Source organism: Camelina sativa, chromosome 17, assembly GCF_030686135.1.
Source record: "Camelina sativa cultivar CO46 ecotype springtype chromosome 17, ASM3068613v1".
Lineage (NCBI taxonomy): Eukaryota > Viridiplantae > Streptophyta > Magnoliopsida > Brassicales > Brassicaceae > Camelina > Camelina sativa.
In genome coordinates, this window is record NC_141896.1 from 23,373,365 (window position 1) to 23,393,000 (window position 19,636).

The 19,636-nt window shown below is 35.6% G+C and overlaps 3 pseudogenes across 1 annotated transcript; 1 reads left to right on the top strand and 2 right to left on the bottom strand.

The window, feature by feature from the left end:
- Positions 1–4,879: 4,879 nt before the first annotated feature.
- Positions 4,880–10,156, bottom strand: LOC147924244 (uncharacterized; annotated as a pseudogene).
- An 811-nt stretch (positions 10,157–10,967) lies between these two features.
- On the top strand, positions 10,968–12,678 carry LOC104759620 (putative FBD-associated F-box protein At1g32375; annotated as a pseudogene). Its single transcript, XR_015587665.1, has 2 exons — positions 10,968–12,182; positions 12,281–12,678. The product of XR_015587665.1 is annotated as a putative FBD-associated F-box protein At1g32375 (transcript).
- A 285-nt stretch (positions 12,679–12,963) lies between these two features.
- LOC104757607 (uncharacterized) lies at positions 12,964–15,503 on the bottom strand (annotated as a pseudogene).
- Positions 15,504–19,636: the final 4,133 nt, after the last annotated feature.

The following is a 19,636-nucleotide window of genomic DNA, read 5'->3' on the forward strand; positions in this document are numbered from 1 at the left end:
TTTATTTTGTTAAAACATTGCATACTTTTAAAATAAAATAAAATAAACATACATGAATGAAGATAATTTCTTTATCTTGATTCCTTCATTAGACTTTGATAAAAATTAGTATTATTGAATCTGCATCGATAATTGTTTTTTACAGTCACCAAACTTTTATTATACATATGTAATTAAAAATTAAAAATAATAAGAAGACAAAGAAGGAAGGAAGAAATGCATTAAAAAAAACTAAAAAAAAAAAAACTAAAAAACTAAAAAACTGAACAAAATATAAGATAAATTTAACAAAATATATAAGCACACTCATACCATAAGTTTTGAACCCATACAAGAACATAGACAAAATAAATAAAATATTTAAAATTTAAGATATGGTGGTCTAATATATTAGCTTTTAGTTAAGTTCTAGGAAAAGAAAAGAAAAGAATATTATTTTCTAACTCTTATAAGTATATATATTTGGTTGTACTGCAAATTTAAAGTCGAGAATAAATCCAAATAATCTTGAAAATTGTGTCTACAAAACGAATACGTGGCAATGCACAAACAAGTTCGAAAAAGAGAAGAAAAGAAAAACGTTTTTAGTCAAGTTCCAAACACAAAAACTATTGAACGTAAGAATCTCTTTGTATCAAGAGGGACAAAAGTTGGTAGATACAAATAGAGAATATTATTAAACAGGTATAACAGTTGACATGTGTGTAGAAATTAATCAAATCAAATGTAAATGAGAATGCAGACGATGAAGAAGAAAGAAGGAGATGAAGAAACAAGAGATGGGACTGTGGATTTCTATGGTCGTCCCTCTATTCGTTCTAACTCAGGCCAATGGGTTGCTGCCATCGTCATTCTTCGTATGTTTCTCTCTTCCCTATTCAAAAATTTACAATATATTAAGCTAGATAGATACCAAATACATCAGTTTCATTTTTCTTTTATTAAACTAAGAAAGAAAAAAAGATAATTAGTTTTATCAACCAAATTTCATCCGATGAGTGATACCTTAAAATATAGAATCTATATTTTCATATATATTTTTTGGTTCTGCATGTCCTTTTCTCAAAGATACCACATGCAAACGCATGGCATCCTTACATAGGTATATTCAGGGCCGGTCCCCATATATTTAATGGATTCGTATCACTATTATGTCTTAATACAGTATTTGTATATAGAAACATACATTTTTGCATTATTTTGTAGCACACATGCATGTATATATATAATATACATATTTGTACCGTATAATTATGTAGATATCCACCTGACAAAAAAAAAATAATGTATAAGATCGATATCAATAAACATAATGACAAAAATAAAATAAAAATAGGGATACCGATATGATGTATATCTAAAAAGTGTGTGGATTGATTGATATGCATACTTATCTTTGAGGTATGTAATAAGTTATCAGAAACTAGGAAAGTGACAATAGAACCAACAAATTTATGTAGAATTAACTTCGAGTTGTACGTGAACGTGTCAAGACATATGACATATCCATGTGTTCGAACGTAGGCTGCATGTTTTGGTAAAAACCCCAACCACATGACATATATAAAAGCTCATATATTTTTCAATATTTTTATAACCAGGTAAATGAGGTGGATGATGATATGAGAATGGTTATTTATATAATTTCAAGAGATGAAAATTATATTTCTAAAATAAATTAATTATAGGATTTATAATTATGATTTATAGTGTGTCTGAATGGAAATAAATGGAAAAATAGTCAATTCATAATTAATATAATTTCAGTTACGATTTAGTAGTAAAGTGTAGATTTAAAGTATAGATTAATGTACATTACTATATTTTTATTTAATTGTAAATAATTAATATTTTTTAAAAAATAAATACTAAATAGACCAATAAGAAGAGAGTGAAACCTTATTTTTATGTATATGATAACTAGAGCCTCAAAATAGGAATGTTCATACAACTTAAAAGCACACGGAAACATAAAAGGTAAAATAGACTACATGAGTCTTCCAACAAGATGCACAACTTTGAGAGGCTTGCAAAGGGTTGAAGATCTTTTGATGTCTTGTATGTTGAAGATAAGCTTCGAGAGATCCCCGACCAACATGGGGGACAAAATTTTAAATATATATATATTTAGATTGAAACGACCCGACTCGTTTTTTTTTGCATAATAAAAAATAATAATAATAATAATAATAATAATAAACTACAACTAGTGGTCTCATACCCACTAGCCACCTAACCACAATCACAAACAACAGCGAAAATAACAATACCAATAAATATCCAATAATCCAATAACCAATAGAATAATAACCAGTATTATAACATAATCAATATCCAAATACTAAACATCACAAATCATAGAACCAGAAACCTAACAATGTTTCTAATGACTCAACTCTAGCAACCTAGCAATGCCAGACAACAACCAATCGAGTCCATCCTCCTCTTCATTGCCTTGATTCCACGATCACACTTTGCCTTTACCTGCACCACAAACACAAATTGCAATGCATGAGTATTTTATAAACACTCAATAAGGCAATCCTACCATCTACTGGGCTATACACACAAGCAATAGAGACATCTCTAACCATCAACCAACAATCAACAATAACAAACCAGGACTCTGCATCGACCGACACCAACATGTATCGACCGACACCAGATGGGGATGCATCGACCGACACAAGGTTGCATCGACCGATGCTAGATGCACTTGCATCGATCGACACTCGCACTACATCGACCGACGCATGCTCAACATAACACAAAAACCCTAGGTTTTAGCCGTCCTCGCACTTGCATCGACCGACACACAAAATGTATCGATCGATGCAATGCCGAGCATCGTGTTTTCCCCAAAGCTTCTCGCTGGATCTTCGTTCCTACAACCACAAAACTCGATCCCAAGCCACAACAAAGCTTCCTAATGTCCCAAATAACAATCTAACAAGCCTAACAACACATAACAAGCAAATCAGAGAGATCTCTAGATTAGATAAGCCATGGTCATGCAGTTACCTTTGCCAAGAAGATTATGAACCTTAAACAAGCAAAACAACGCTCCTAGAAAGCTCCTACAACGATCTCAGCTACAGATCTCTACAGGAACAGTCTCAAATCACCAAAAATCCTCAAGAACACTCAAGTACCTTTTCTCTCTTTTGTTTTCTCTCAAAAACGACCAACCTCGTTGAAAGAGACAAAACTCGAGTTTAAGGGTTTTTCCTAAACCCAAAACGCAGCGTTTAACTTAAAACTCGACCGAGAAAACCGAACTTTCATCGACCGATGCATCTATTGCATCGACCGATGCACCCCTAAACCGAGAATTCGGTTTGTGGATGTTACATAGATTCAATAAAAACAAATTTTATTATTTATTATAGTTCAATCTAAATATTTATAAAAAAAAAACATTAAAACTATGTACGTAGCAACACAACTTAAATTCTGAATTTTAAAAAATGAATGAAGATACACATAGTAAATTCAAAAAAAATGTATATAAAAATATATCTATATGTATAGCACCTTAATTTATAAAGTCAGCACTATAACAACTAAATTATATATATATATATATATATATAGCACTATTAATTGTAGACTTCATCAACAATTCTGAGTTTATGTAAATAATCGCCTATAGTAATAAGTAATTATATATATATATATATATGTATAGTTAATTTTATCAAACTGAGATTTGCAAATATATTTAGTATGTCTTAGCAAACTTCATTACGAAAAATCTTAAACGTACAATTATTTTTCATCTTCTCTTAAAGAATTTGTTAATCTAATTTAGTTTGTTTGGTTTTTTGTTTAGTAAATTATGATTTACAAAGGCATAATTTAGTTTGTTTGGTTTCTTGTTAATCTTTAACATTATCTAATTTAGTTTGTTTGGTTTTTTGTTTAGTTTGCAATGACATACTAAATATATCTAATCTACTCCTATTGGTCTAATGGGTCATTGCATGTCGAACTTAGAATATTCAACAAACTCAACACGAAAACTAAAATATAATAGTAAATATATTAATTTTAAAATAAGTAAATATACTAATTAATATCAACTAATTTATAACTTTTACAGTTAACAAAATAAAAACAACAAATAGTAAGATTTTTATATAAACGTATGTCTTATGTTCAAAACATAAAATATTGTGGATAATTCATGTACCCTGTCTCATTTTCGATCCAACATTTCACTCGTTAAAAGAAACTAAACTATTTTAAACATGAAATTATTTTAACCAATAACATTAAAAGGATATCAAATTCTAGATGAGTACGTTCAAGAGCAAAAGATGTCTAACATAAAAAATATTACATAATCAAGTTCCAAATCGTACACATATGTAGATTATACACAATACGTTACACTATCTTAAACATGAAATTACATTTAATGGATCTTTTTAAGGTTAATTTTTTAAAAATAAAAGTAATTTTGTGGAAAAGTATTTAATTTTGTGGACTTTTTATGCATCCATTTCTAACATTGCATTTAAATATGAAATATTTTACTCAACTTCGTTGACCACTTAAAGTTACAACAAGCTACTTTTAAGATCAAATATCACATTAATTATTTTATAAATACCATTTTTGTGATGTAGCACGAATACGAACCTAGTTTTTATTTTAAGGAATACATTACTAATTAGAGCATTTTTCTTATTGTAATTTTTATATTCAATTTGAAATAAAATGTAACTGACGATGGACATGTTTTAGAGTAATATGTATGATGACCCCATTCTATTTATTATTTTTTTTTTGTCAACCATTGGGCCACAACTGGCCGGCCCATTACAATTTCTATTTATTTTTTTTATTTTTTTTACTCAAATGAATTTATATTGCTTTAGGAAATGTCATTACAAAAATGAGGTCGTAACCAATTTGGGACCATTACAGACTCAATATAGAATTCAGAATCTCTACAACCGAACTTTGCTAATGTATGAGCAACATTGTTGTGTTCCCTTTTAGTAAAATTAAAATCACAGAAATTAAACTTTGATGCCCACAATTGTATGTCCTGCAGTAGATTTGAAAGAGCTGCATTCTTTAAAGTGCCACTAATTAGCTTGTACAGAGATTCATTATCACCCTCAAAAATAACTGCATCATATCCTTGGTGCCATGTTTGTTCGAGAGCCAAAACTAAAGCTTTTGCTTCCGCTTCCAGTGAATTTTCTGCATCAGTTAGTTTCTTTGCGCCCCAAACTAATTCCTGACCCCGATGATCTCTAATGATCCAACCTCCAATGACCGTATGATTTACAATATCAAATCCTGCATCAAAATTACACTTCTTTAATGGAAAAACTGGCGGGATCCAGGCTGTTGAATTTTGACCAGACAAATTTCTGTTTTGTTGATGTTCCGAGTCTGTTGTAATGTTTATCCACTCCTTTGTTTCAGCAACCGAGAGCAAAACTGTTTTAGAAGCCCCTTCACGATAATTGTTAAAGATAGAGTTATTTCTAGCCTTCCAAATCCTCCAAAGCAGCCAGAAGGGGAGCAAAGACTCGAAAATGTTTGAGTTTTGTTGAAGCGATTGATTGATGATGTTTGATAGATTTTCCTCTGCATCTTGCTCTAGATTATGGATGTCTAATAAAGGTGTATTGGATGTACGCCACACCATTTTCGCAAAAGGACATGTGAAGAGAGCATGAAGTATTGTTTCATCCTCTTGTCGACATCTAGGACAGATAGCTTCTATTATCATACCTCTTGTTCTCAAACGAGTAGTTGTTGGAAGCGCCCGAGAGAGTACACGCCATAGAAAATGCTTAATTTTTGGCATTAAACGAAGTCGCCATATCTTGTGTTTGAGATCCTTAGAACCATGGATATGTAATGGATTCATATCAACTGCGTGAGGATCATGTCTTGATAACCAGTATCCCGACTTCACTGTGTATTCACCGGAGGGAGAATAGTTCCATATTAGTTTATCCTCTTTCTCCACAATAGAGAGATGGAGTTTTTGTAGAAGCTGACCATCCTCTTGATTGAGCATTGATGCAATTTTTGTGGTATTCCAGTCCCGAGGTTGGTGCAGTTCACCAATAAGATGATCTAAAGTGAGATTTTGAACTGGTGACAAAGGCGTTACAGGACTCGGTGGGTGAGATGGTAGTACATTGTCAACACCAATCCGAATAGATTTTCCATTACCAACAATGTAACGTGTGCCTTTCTTGATGAGATTGAGCCCTACTAATAATGAAGACCAACCATATGATTGATTCTTACAAGCTTTTGCATCCAGTACCGTGTCATCTTTAAATAACGAGCTTTCATCACCTTTGCAAATAGGGAATCTGGATGTTGAATTAGCCGCCATGCCTGTTTGGCTAGTAGAGCATTATTGAACATTTCCAAATCTCGAAAACCTAATCCTCCTTCTTTTTTTGATAGTTTGAGCTTGTTCCATGCAATCCATGGTATACCTCTTTTATTTGAATTCTTTTCCCACCAGAAGTTCATAAGAAGAGACTCTATCTCAGTAGTGATGCCTTTTGGTAGTTTAAAACACGACATCGCATACACTGGCATGGATACAGCTACTGATTTTAACATAATCTCTTTTCCTGCAGGGGATAATCGTTTTGCTGTCCAACTAGATGTTCGTTTCTTGACTCTATCTATAATGAAGTTGAACATTTCTCCTTTCTTGCGTCCAAATTGCTCTGGTAATCCCAAATATTTACCGCCTCCTCCATGGTTAGCAATGTTTAAAATTTGTTTAAGTCGATCTTGTGTTGAGCCATAGACCCGGGATCCAAATGTGATCATTGATTTTGACGTATTTATCTTCTGACCCGAGTAATACTCATAAACGTCAAAAACATCTCGTAGAGCCTGGCAGTTCTTTCTGTTTGCTTGGCAGAAAAAGAGTGAATCGTCTGCAAACTGTAAATGTGTGATTCGAGGAACCCCAAGTCCGATTTGAATCCCTTTGATTTCCTTATCAGATACTTTAGATTTTATCAAATGACTTAGAATATCTGAACAGAGAATAAAGAGATACGGGGATAAAGGATCCCCTTGTCTGATTCCACGCTGAGGTATGATGTTTCCATACGGAGCTCCATTAATCAGTACTGAATAGTTAACAGATCTTACGGTAGCCATGATCCAGCCAATCCATTTATCACAGAAACCAAAAAGTCTTAGTGTTGTTTCGAGTTCCACTCTACCCTGTCGTAAGCTTTGCTCACATCTGTTTTCACTGCCATATAGGACTGAGAAACACGCTTACGAACCTTTAAACTATGCATTAGTTCATGTGCTATCATCACGTTGTCTTGTATTAAACGGCCTGGAATAAAGGCTGCCTGGGCCTCGGAAACAATATTATCAAGGTGAGGTTTGAGCCTGTGAACTAAACACTTCGAGACTATCTTATATAAAACGTTACATAGTGCGATTGGTCGAAAATCTGAAAGAGTAATAGGGTTGTCTATCTTCGGAATCATGTAAATATTCGTCTGGTTGATACTCTGTTTCATTACAGAGGTATCAAAGAAGTTTTTCACTTCTTGTATAACATCCTTGCCGACCTTATCCCAACATGTTTTATAGAAACGTGCGGTTAAGCCGTCGGGTCCTGGAGCTTTGTCATCCCCAATAAGACTAACCGCTTTGTATATCTCTTCATCACTAAACTCTCTAGTCAGATCGTCATTAATCTCTGCTGTTACCTGTGATTCAAAATCTGCAAATTCCCGAGGTGAAACAAAATTTCCATTTGTTGAGTATAGATTCGAAAAGAACTTTTGGGCATGGTCGCCAATGTTCTTATCACCCCGGATTATATTTCCTCCCTCATCAAAAATCGACATGAGATTGTTTTTTGCAGCTCTCGTTTGGGCACAGGCATGGAAAAAACTCGTGTTTCTGTCCCCTTCATGCATCCACTGGTTACGACTTTTTTGTTTCCAATGTATCTCCTCGTCTTTGTAGGCCTTAGTCAAATCCACATGTAACTGAGGAATGCGTATACGATCCACACGTAAACCACTTTCCATAGCTTTATTCAGTTGTGACTGTAAAGATTTAATCCTTTCATCAGCATTAAGCTGGGAGCGTTTTTTTAGATCAGCCATTGCCTTTCTGCAGTTAGAAATCCTGGTGTTGATAGATATGTCTTCATTTTCATTCCCGCCAGACCAACCTTGATGAACAACCTCTTGAAACTCAGGAACATTACATAGTCTCTTATCAAAATAAAAAGTTCTTCTTCGTTGATTATTGTTGTTGTTCAAATGTAATAGTATCGGTTTGTGATCTGAACCCGCATACTCCAAAAAATGTGCTTCCGCATTTCGAAAAGAAGCTGCTCCCGCAGTGTTCATCATCGCTCTGTCTATACAGCATTGCACAGTGTGAGAATACCTTTCTCCTACCCAAGAAAATCTATTCCCCCTAGATCTGATATCTTGTAGGTCACACATAGATATCATATGGCGAAAATCTCGAAAAGTCCATTCAGCTCTTTCAGGTCCACCTAGTTTTTCCGCATTTGATGTAATTTCATTAAAATCACCAATTAAGATCCATGGTGCATTACGATCTAGAGCTATCTGTTCAAATCTTTCCCAAAGGAAATGTCTCTCACTTTGTGTAGGATGGCCATACACACAAGACAAGTGGAAAAGAGTATTATTAATAGTTACAACAACATCAATGAGTCGTTCATCCTTAGAAACCAAGGACAAAGACACATTCTTCTTCCACATTAACGCTAAGCCACCACTCCTTCCTTGAGGGGGCTGAATTAAAACATCATCAAATCCTAGATCATCCTTTACTTTAGTTACAAATCCAGAGTTATTAAGAGTTTCAGAAAGAAAGAGAATATCACACTTAGAAGAAAAACATAGTTTAGATAAACGAGAAGAAGTCAGCGACTGAGCCAAGCCCTGACAGTTCCAGGAGACGACTCTCATATTGGATCTGGGGGTACCGGGCCCCCCGCGCCTCCGTCGAATCCCTTGTTAACTGAACACGAGTCCACAGAAACCTCCCGTTTTCCTTTCTTCCTGAGTTGACACAGGACCGTCAACTCATCTGCAGCCTCGGCTCTGTTAAAAGCTGTTTCAAACCTGACCCTCTTGCGCTTCAAGAATGCAAACTCCGATTGAGCATCACTGGAAGTCTTGTCTAGAAGCCCTCCCGCTGCGGTTGTACCCTCAGTCTTCCTCAAGTACTTAGCATGGAGATAGCGAATCCTCTCTGCTGTGAGTTCTGTATCTTCAAAAACGCTTGGAATGGAAGATGAAGACATGGTGTGTGTAACTTGTCCATGACCAACAGTTTTTGGTGGTGGCATTTGGAGGCCAGGGATAAGGGTCGCAGGGTCCACTGATGGCAGAGTATCAGATTCAGACATGTTGTCTTGTATGTCGAATTGATGATCATCATCATCCTCATCATCAGACCCCGGTGGGTCATTGTTATCGAAGGTTAAAGTACATTCTTTTGCATCGTGTTTAAGTGATCCACACTTAGTACAGAAATTCATAAGGCGCTCATATCTATACTTGATCACAGTGTTTTCATCAAGAACAAAGTTTATGTTCTTCTGAAAACGTAAAGGATCATCAATATTCCAGGCTATCCTAACCCTTACCGCCCCCACTTGGTTGACATTCTCATCATAATCTACATCCGTAACATATCCAATTCTATAGCCAACCCACCTAGCCGTAACATTCGTTAAATAGAGAGTGGGAATACCTTGGATTTGTACCCAGAAGGGAATGATCTTCATATCGTTCTCGCCAATGTTAGGGTACCAGCGATGTGTCGTGATCATCCAGTCATTGAAGGACCAAGGACCGCGTCGCAAAACCAAGTCCATGGATTCCTCCGATTGAAAGCGAAACAATACTCTACCACCGTCAATTAACCGTCCAACGCAGGCATCGGGAAAGCCCCAAATTCGAGGCATTTGGCCAATTAAAGCCCGAAGGTTTTGCTTGCGGGGGTTCACCGGAGTAACGACTATCGAGAATCGATTCACCGAAGCGGCACGAGAACTGAATTCAGTGGGGAAGGAAATCGGAGCATCATCAATTCCCAGATCCAAATCTTGGACAGATTTTCTCAGGAAATCACTCATTGTGAGTCGCTTAGAAGAGAACACTGTAACAGAAACGGGTAAAGAGATCTGAAAAAGGCGGGGGAGAAGGTTACATTTATAGGTTTTGATCCATGGCGGTTTTAGGAAACGGTTATCTCCCATAAAAGAAGGAGACAGATAACTGTCATAAGAAACTGACAGACTTAAACCGCCGACAAAACCCCAAAGATGAAAAAAACAGAGTTTATCGGTCGGAAACAAACTCCAAATCGAAGAAAAGAAACGGAAGCAAATTCCAGAGGGATCGCCCTCAGGATCGCCCTCAGGATCGCCCTCAGGATCGCCCTCAAAGAGAGACGCCATTTTATTTTTTTATTAATATTATTTTCAGTGTAATTAAGTAAGAAAGAAAACATAGAATTTGGTAGGTTGTTATGTTGGTACCATGATATATTATTAATTTATAATGATTATTTTTTAAAGTGTTATTTTTAAAATAAGAATTCTTGAGGGGTATAAGAGCAATGGTCACATTTCACATTTCAATTAGGGTTCCGATTTTAAGACGAATTCGTGTCAGTAACAAAGAAGACGTTCATCTTCTCCGGTGATGAGAAATTCCGGTGACGTTTGAGGTAATACTTTTACTTTTAATGTGAATTTTTTTCCTGATTCCCTTTTACTTATTTGATTTGGAAGAAGCGATTTCGTTTGCTTCTTCTCTTTCTATTTATGGTTTGTGTATTTCATTAGGGTTTGCTCTGACCTTGCATCGTTTCTTGTGATATACTTCTTCAGTACAACACACACGACTTATTGCTGTAGTTTTTCTTGGCTATTGCGCAGGCTTTCCTGTTTTGGTTTTGTGTTCTGTTCTTTGACAGCTAAATCTGTAGAAGCTGAAGTTTGGGAATAGAAAGTGTTATATATATAGCTTGAATGGATAGGTTAAGTCAGTTGCCTGAAGCGTTACTCTTGACAATTTTGTCTTTACTGCCTGCGAAAGATGTTGTGGCGACAATGGTTTTGTCGAAACAGTGGCAGTTTCTTTGGATGTTGGTGCCAAAGCTTGTGTATGATGATGATAGCTATCAAGATATTGAGTATGGAAGATTTTCACGGTTTGTAGACAGGTCATTGACTCTGCACGAGGCACCAGTTCTAGATACTTTGCATTTAAAACTCGGTAAAACCTCATGTGGTACTGGAGACATTCGAGTGTGGCTTAAAACAGCACATAAGCGTTGTTTGCGCGAGCTGATCATTAAGATTGATAGTAATAAGTCTTCAGTGGTATACCTGTTTTAGAATGCTTGTTACTTTGAAGCTAAAGAACGCGGTTCTTGTGGATGTTACATCCTCGTTTTCGTTTCCATCCCTCAAGAAGTTGAGTCTAGTATCCATGAAGTATCCAGGTCATGAGCTGATCGAGACGTTTCTATCAAGTTGTCCTGTTCTTGAAGACTTGGTTGTGAAACGATGCCTAGATGACAATTTGTTTATTTTCCCTGTTAGAGTGCCGTCTCTAAAGTGTTTAGTCTTGCACAATAAAGAAGAAGCCGGTGTAGATGTCGGGTTTGTGATAGATACTCCTTCTTTGGAGTGCTTGGAAATTTTTGATAATATGGGTGTGCTTTGTCTCGTTAAGAATAATATGACTAAGATTCTGAAGGCAAATGTTTGCTTTTCTTATGCCCATACTAAGAAGCTCATAATTTCACTTTATTCAGTCAAGCGTCTCTTTTTATGTCTATCATCCTCCTCAAAGGTAATATGTTCTTGAACTACTTATTCCTCTATAGTTCTGCTATCTGCATATATAAATAAATTACAGGCTTCTCTTAGAACAAATTAATGAACGACAATAATTGAATCAATCATCACTTGTCTGCTGTGAATGGCGGGTTCTCTTGTGATCTTACTTATGCAGAATTCATATCCTGTTGGTAGTGTCTTCCACTCTCTTGTACGTTTAACTATATGCACATGTGAGACAGAGTGGCTAAATCTACTTATGTGTATGCTCAGAGATTCCCCTAAACTAGGAGCTCTAAAACTTATTCAGGTCTGCAGATCTGAACATGAATTTATTTCAGTTTCTTTAATCCGCATATATTCTTTCAGTACGATAGCAGTATGATGATACTTTTACTTCTATCTCAGGACCATCCCCTTCGTCCTTCTGAACCACGGCCGTGCTGGAATGAACCGAGTGCAGTTCATAAATGTCTGTTGACAAGTCTTGAAACTCTCGAATGGGTAAAATATGAAGGAACAGAAGAAGAGAAAGAACTAGCGGCATTCATCTTGAGAAATGGGCGCTGTTTAAAGAAGGTAACTATCTCCTCTGAATCCATTGACCGCGACGAATAATTTGAGATGCTCAAGGTGTTGTCATTGTTTTCGAGGCGTTCACCTACATGTCAGATTGCATTCAACTGAAGTTTAGTCAAGTCCTGTTCATTAGTCAAGTTGGTTTTGTGTTTGATCTGAATCTTGGTTTTGTGTTTAATTTTTTTGAAACATATCAAACCTATAATCGACTCTCATCTTTCTAGACCCAAATTTTACTCGTGTGACTACAAATATGCTCAATCTGACGTGTCAAAAAGAAAGCCTTTCGTCCATCTCTATGATGGATGTTTTAGTAGTTTTCTCGAAGCAGAAGTCTTTGTAAAATGTGACCCTTTTTAATTGTGGAATGGAAAACAGAATAATGAGTTGAGAAAGAAAAAAAAATCAAAATAGAGTTACACCATTTTAGAATGGAATAGGGACTTGTGGGTTCTTGATCTTACAAGGAATACATGATATGGAACAAGCTATTAAATCGGAGTACTTGAAAACTATTTTTTGTGGACAACGCTTCTTACACCTAGAGCAAATAGGTCGAGACATATGATGATTGTTGCTCAAAACATGTACCTCCTTACCGTCATAGATCATCGATGAACCAGGCTTAAGGTATAAGTCCTTCCCAAGCATACATGTAATGTGTAGGGTGACACAACAATTCTCATCACACATATAAAACCCTTCTTTCGGATTTATTTTTCCCTCGCAAGCTTCACACCAATACGCCAAGAAACTTGTTTCATTTCCATAAGATAGAGTGAGCATATGCTTATCATGCTTATACCTCACGGTTTGAGGTAACGTAGCACATCCAAAGCACAAAGAAAAGCGGCACTCCTCAATACAATTGAACGTTTCTCTTGTGATCGAATGTCTTGAACCTCTGCAAACGTAACATCCTCGGTCCTCTCCTGGTTTAGATGTTAGGAATAAAGGATGCATATGATTTTCACGGACTAATGGCTCAGTAATTGCGGTACACTGCACATGTAGTTGGAAATAACACCCTTCTTCACTACACTCATAGACAAAACCAGCTGTGCAAAACCAAGGACAAGCTGAACATGCTCTTTCGGTATCCTTCACAACACCGTCATAGTTCACTAAAGTAAGCAGATGTGGATGTATTGGGTGATGCATTTTGCGAGAAAAATTCGCACACGTTTGGTGGAGAATATAATCACACTGCATACAAGAGTAGAAGTTACCAAAATAGATCGGTGTGATGCATGCTTGACACAACTTATTCTCGTCGTAATCTCTGTCCGTGTTCTCATCAAGCCTCAAATGATGATGTTCGTGACTGAAATGTTGTATGACCCCATCGCTTATCCTCACAAACGGCTCAACTTCTTCTTCAACTTCTTCTGGTTCTCCCTCAAGTTCTTTACCATCCCACACATTTCTTTGTGTACCGCATTTTGAATGAGTCGCATACAAACAACCATCCTTGATGCAAGAATAGCCCCCATAATCATTGTTTATCCTTCGACGACAAACACCACAATACCAATCTCCCTGTCCAAAAGAAGTTGTAAACGAGATACGATGGGGATGACGAGATATCCTTATCACCTGTGGTAAGTTGAAACACCTTTGATGGACCGCAAAGTCACAAGGGGGACATATGTAGAGGGGTCCTTTCAAATGTATCAAGGCACAAACGCTGCAAGTGAAAGGAGTTTGTGTTGGAAACAGAGCAAGAGTATGCTTATGCCACTTCGGATGGTCAACAGACAAGTCTGGTTGTTTCTGCACACAAGAAAACCTAATACCAAAATCGCAAGCCGAGCAATGATAAAATACCTCGTCGAGATCTTTATAACAACAATAGCATTTCCTCGTTCGACCAAACAGTTCCAAAGAGACGAGATGTAGAGAATGTTTTGGATGAAGAGGGTGTTTGATCTCAACAGGAGCCTGCTTATATTCTTTGTGGTTCTTGCCTTTGCAGCCACGGCAGAGGAAATGGGTAGCGTCTCGTTTTGTTAAACTGATCTTCTTCCAGTTCGAAGGGAGACACTCCAGCTTCCCATCCCGCTTGTATTTGGTACTCACACAAAATTTTCTTTGTTTCAGTTCAACTTGTACTGGAGGGGAGATAGAAATTAGCTCCTCCCACTTTGTATCCATATAGAAGACGAGGAAGGCTATTTGAAGGATGAGCGATATGAGCTCCGGCTCGGGGTCCAAACTCAATATTTCATTAGCGAGTGACATGAAGTCCAGACCTTCCAAAACCGAATCCAAATCCGAATCAAATTCGGAGTCGTTGATGATACAGGTATATGATCGAGAAAAGAAGTGATATGAGCTTCTTTAGCGGCTTCGGCTGGGAATCCAAATCTATTGAGTTGAAGACAGAGATTGTTTGAGTAAGGACTGACATCAGCTTCGACTCTGGCTTCGGCAACGAATCCAAGTCCACAAAGTTGACGAGATAGATTATACCCAAAATGTTTGATACGAGTTTTACACTCCGGTGCCAGATGAGTGACGTTGGGTTGGTGAGAGATATTACTTCCTTGATGAGTGATATGAGCTGCAACTCCATCGGCTCCGGAGATGAGAGAGATTATTTGAGTAATGAGTGACCTGAGCTCTGAATCGACCGGATCTTCAGAATGCAGAAAATTGTAATAAGATAACATGTCATCAATGAGTAACATGAACTCCGGCTCCGACTCCAGCTTCGAATCAGCTACAGAACTCATGAGAGAGATCATTTGAGTCGTTAGTGGAACCAACCACTGCGGATCAGAATCAGAGCTAGAGTTGCCCACAGAGATTGCTTGTTTAATGAGTGACATGAATTGAGACTCCGGCTTTGGCTGTGAATCAAAATCCATTGAGGTGACCAGAGAGAATAGTTGAATAACGAATGGTGCGAACTTTGACTTCTTCTCCCACTTCGTATCATTTTCAAGTGATAAGACATACATCAATTGAGAAATGACAAACATGAGCTCTGACTCAGAATCCGAATCTGAATCCATAGAGCTGCCGAAAGAGAGTAAATGAGTGGTATGAGAGGTTCTGTAAGTAATGAGAGAGTATATGAAACTTACTGCTCAAGACAATTTGTATATATGCAATATGCTTGCGGTTCTCAAGTGAGAGATTATGGTCAATATTGAGAGTGTTCCACTCGCATTATTTATATATTACGTGAAGTCAATAATCTAACATTACAATATTACAAACTAATCTAGACTCTATCGTAGACTAACAATTTAGTCTTAAACATGTATATTTAATGAGGGATTGGGTTGGCATGTGAAACTTTCAAATTTTATTGAAAAACAATACGAGTATAAATATTGCAATATTACAGGTCGTCCGGACGCAAAGTCATTGATTTTTGTATAGATAAAAGTTCTAACAGTACAATATTGCAAATTGCTTGCCATGTACGTAGAGTTTCTATACTAATAAATTAAGCTCAAGAGTAAGTATTAACGAATGGCTAGGTTAGTTGGCATGTGCAACTTTCTAATTTTATTCCAAAAACAAAACAAAACGACAAGTACAGTATTGCTATTTACAGGTCAACTAGGCGCAAAGTTAATGGCGAACGTAAAGATAAAGAGATTTAACAATACGTACAATATTGCAAATTACTATATCTAGAGTTTTTAGACTAGTAAATTAAGCTCAAATGTGTATTAATGAGGGTTTAGGTTGGCATATTGCATTTGCAGGATACATCTATTGCAATGTAATAAATTAAGCTCAAATGTGTATTTTAATGCGCTAATTTCTTGTAACAAGAATACAAGATACTTAGATTAGTTAGATACATCCTGAGCTGTGCCTATGGGCAAAAAAAAAGGTATTAGCCTCAAGCCCCCAAAATATCCTCCATTTTTTCATACTTCTTTTTTGTGTGTTTGTGAAATCACAGTCAGTGTTTGCTATCATATACATAAAAAAATAACTAAGTAAGAACATTATGAAAATTTGGTGAAAACGTTTATTTAAATATAAGAAGAACAACTATGCCTTAGTTTTTTTTAGATTATTATTTTGTTTTCAATAATTTATATGATTCAAAATGATTTATACATTTATTTTATTTAAAATTTTGTTTTTGAAAAACTCTCAATTTCAATCTCGCTTTAAGCCTCCATAAATCTGGGCTCGGCACTGGCACTGGATACATCTAATTTTTAACGTGTTAATCTGTATTATTATACTGGATCGAACTAGTCGTTGAACTTTTTTCAAATTCTTTAATTATGCAAGTATGATAATCACACTAGTTAAGAGATAGAGTCCTACACACTTTACTTAAATGAGCTGTAAGTGCCGACGACACTATGCGTCTAGTGGAGGCTTTGAGTTAAGAGGTCAATGAACACTCGTGGAGACACGTGCGAAGGACCTTTAGAGTTTTTCTTCATAAATAAGGACTGTTAAAATTTGTTAATTGATAAGAGACGTTTTGGTCTTTTGTTTAGTAGCAAGTCATACGTAATGATGAGCTTGATGTCTCCACATTTTTAGGTCTTTTGTTTAGACTATTAGTACTTAGAGCATGTTTATCCCACATCCTTTAAAATTGGTATCTCAGATTTATTTTATTAATATTTTAATACAATAAAATTATTTAATTTAATTAGTTATTTTCTTTTTAAAGTTGAACCAATCACATTGTGACACATAAGTGGGAGAAGATCAGATGGGTGTCTCCGAGGGTCTGCTGCTAGACTCGGTATCTCTCTTCTTCCTCAACTTTTTCATTTTTTTTGAATTTTTTATTAAAAGACATACCCACAGTATGTGGGATAAACATGCTCTTATATGCTTTACTTTATATTTTCTCGAGTAAGTGACAAAGATTATCAGTTTATCATACACTCACTCCCTTGGTCCCTTTGTTTATATATAATACTATAACTCATGACTTAGAAGAAAAACATTGTTTCCCAACGATATGCATTTTGTTTATATTCGTTTGAAGCTGGTTTAATGAGTTCGCGAACACCTCTTACCAAAAAAACGCTAGACTTTTTAGCAAAATACTCGTATGGATTCATGAGTGAAAGAGTAGTTTCACGTAGTTAGTCGCCGTGAATATACTCGATTCATATAGGGAATTAATATTAGAGGATGATGAACGACTTTTGCTTTTAGGTAACGTAGAGATTGCAAACAGGGAATCGATAGCAGAAAGATTTGAGGTAGACGACATGGTGAAAAATGAGAGATCGTTTTCCAGGACATTCAAAATTATCAAACCGCTTCAGTTTATAATCTCAGGTCTGAAAGAATCTATTACAAGTTGTTATTAGGGATTAGTTTGGTAACTTATACTCCCTCGGTATATATAAAAAAAAGATGATATTCTAGAATTTTTTTGTTCTATCACAAAAATAAATTTTTAGTGCATTTAATGCATTTTTATTTTTAAAATCAAATAACTAATTAATGTTTTTTATTTTTATAATAAATAATTAAATATATAAATGCAATGGAAGATAGGTGTGAGAAAAAGATGAGTACAGTAGAACTTCCATAAATTAATACTCGGTAAATTAATAATCTCTATAAATTAATAAATTTTTCATGTTCCAAGTTGGGACTAGTATAATTTTGTATACAATTCGATAATATAATAAGATAATAATTTTTTTGAAAATTCTTTGTAAATATATGGTCTCATCGATAATATAAATTAATAATTATATAAAATTATATAAATATATGTATATATATATATACATACTAATTTTTATTAGAGTTTATTTTAATATTTTTACTATATAAAAATCTTTGAGTGCTATCTTCAAAACATAATATTTGTTATTTTCCTTGTAATTGATTTTATAAAAATATAAGTTATAACGATTATATCTTTTTTTTATATACCAAATTAGGAAAATTTCTCAAATTTATCAATAAATTAAAACCTCTATAAATTAATAGGTTTCCATGGTCTCAACATTATTAATTTATAGAGGTTTTACTGTAAATGAGTATTAAAAAAATATATAACAAAAGTAATTAATTAACAAAACAATATTTATAATTTTTCTTAATCTTGGTGAAAATACTAAAAAATCATCTATTGTGGAGTATCATCATTAGAGATAAATTTCACCAATTTTTTTTTTTTTTTGGGTAAAATAAAAGAAGGGTGAATTAGTGTACTAACCAAAATTGAAAATATATTTAAAAATATAGCACATTAATTCAAAAAATTAAGTATATGAGATAAGGATTAGGAAAAATTACTAATGGGGGAGGGTGTTGATGGTTTGGAGGAAGCGGTGGTGGAGGGTGGCCGTCGGAGGTGGTGGCCGGAGATGGTGGTCAGAGTTGGTTGCCGGCGGTGGTGACCGGAGGTGGTTGCTGGCAGTGGTGGCCGGAGGTGGTTTCCGGCGGTAGTGATCGGAGGTGGTTGCTGGTGGCGGTAGATGACGGTGGTGGCCGGAGGGTTTGTCCGGCACTAGTGACCGGCGGTGGTCGCCGGATGTAATGGTCGGAGGTGGTTGCTGGAGATGATGGTCGGAGGTGGTCGCCGGAGGTAATGGCCGGTGGTGGTCACCTAAGGTAGTAGTCGGCAGTCGCCGGAGGTGATAACCGGCGGTGGTGGTAGAAGGTGATACTAGGAGGATTAATCTTGTAATTATTATAGAAAATAAATACTATATTATCTTTATATGGTTTATATAGTTACTGAATAAATTAGTATAAATTTTTTTTGAGTTATACAGTGCAATTTTCCATAAAAGAAGTCGGAAGGTCTCTTAATTATTATTAAAATATAAAGACACCCAATTACTCTCTCTTTTAGGGTTTCGAATTGCTGTCAGTAACAAAGAAGACGTTCATCTTCTCCGGTAAATGTGAAATTCTGGTGGGGTTTCTGGTAATTGCTTTTCTTTTCTTTTTCTGTGAAATGATTTCCCCTTACATGTTTGATTTCGAAGAAGCGACTTCTTTTGTTTCTCTTTTCGATTTGTGGGTTTTGTATTTCATCAGGTTTTTCTCTGACCTTGCATCATTGTTTGTATACTTCTTCAGAACAAACAACACACATTTAGAATTTCACACTCATTGCTGTCTTTTTCCTTTTGCCTATTTTCAGGCTTTCCTGTTTTTTTTTTTGGTTTTGCGTTCTGTTTTTGGCACCTAAATCCGTAGAAGCTGTAAACTAGA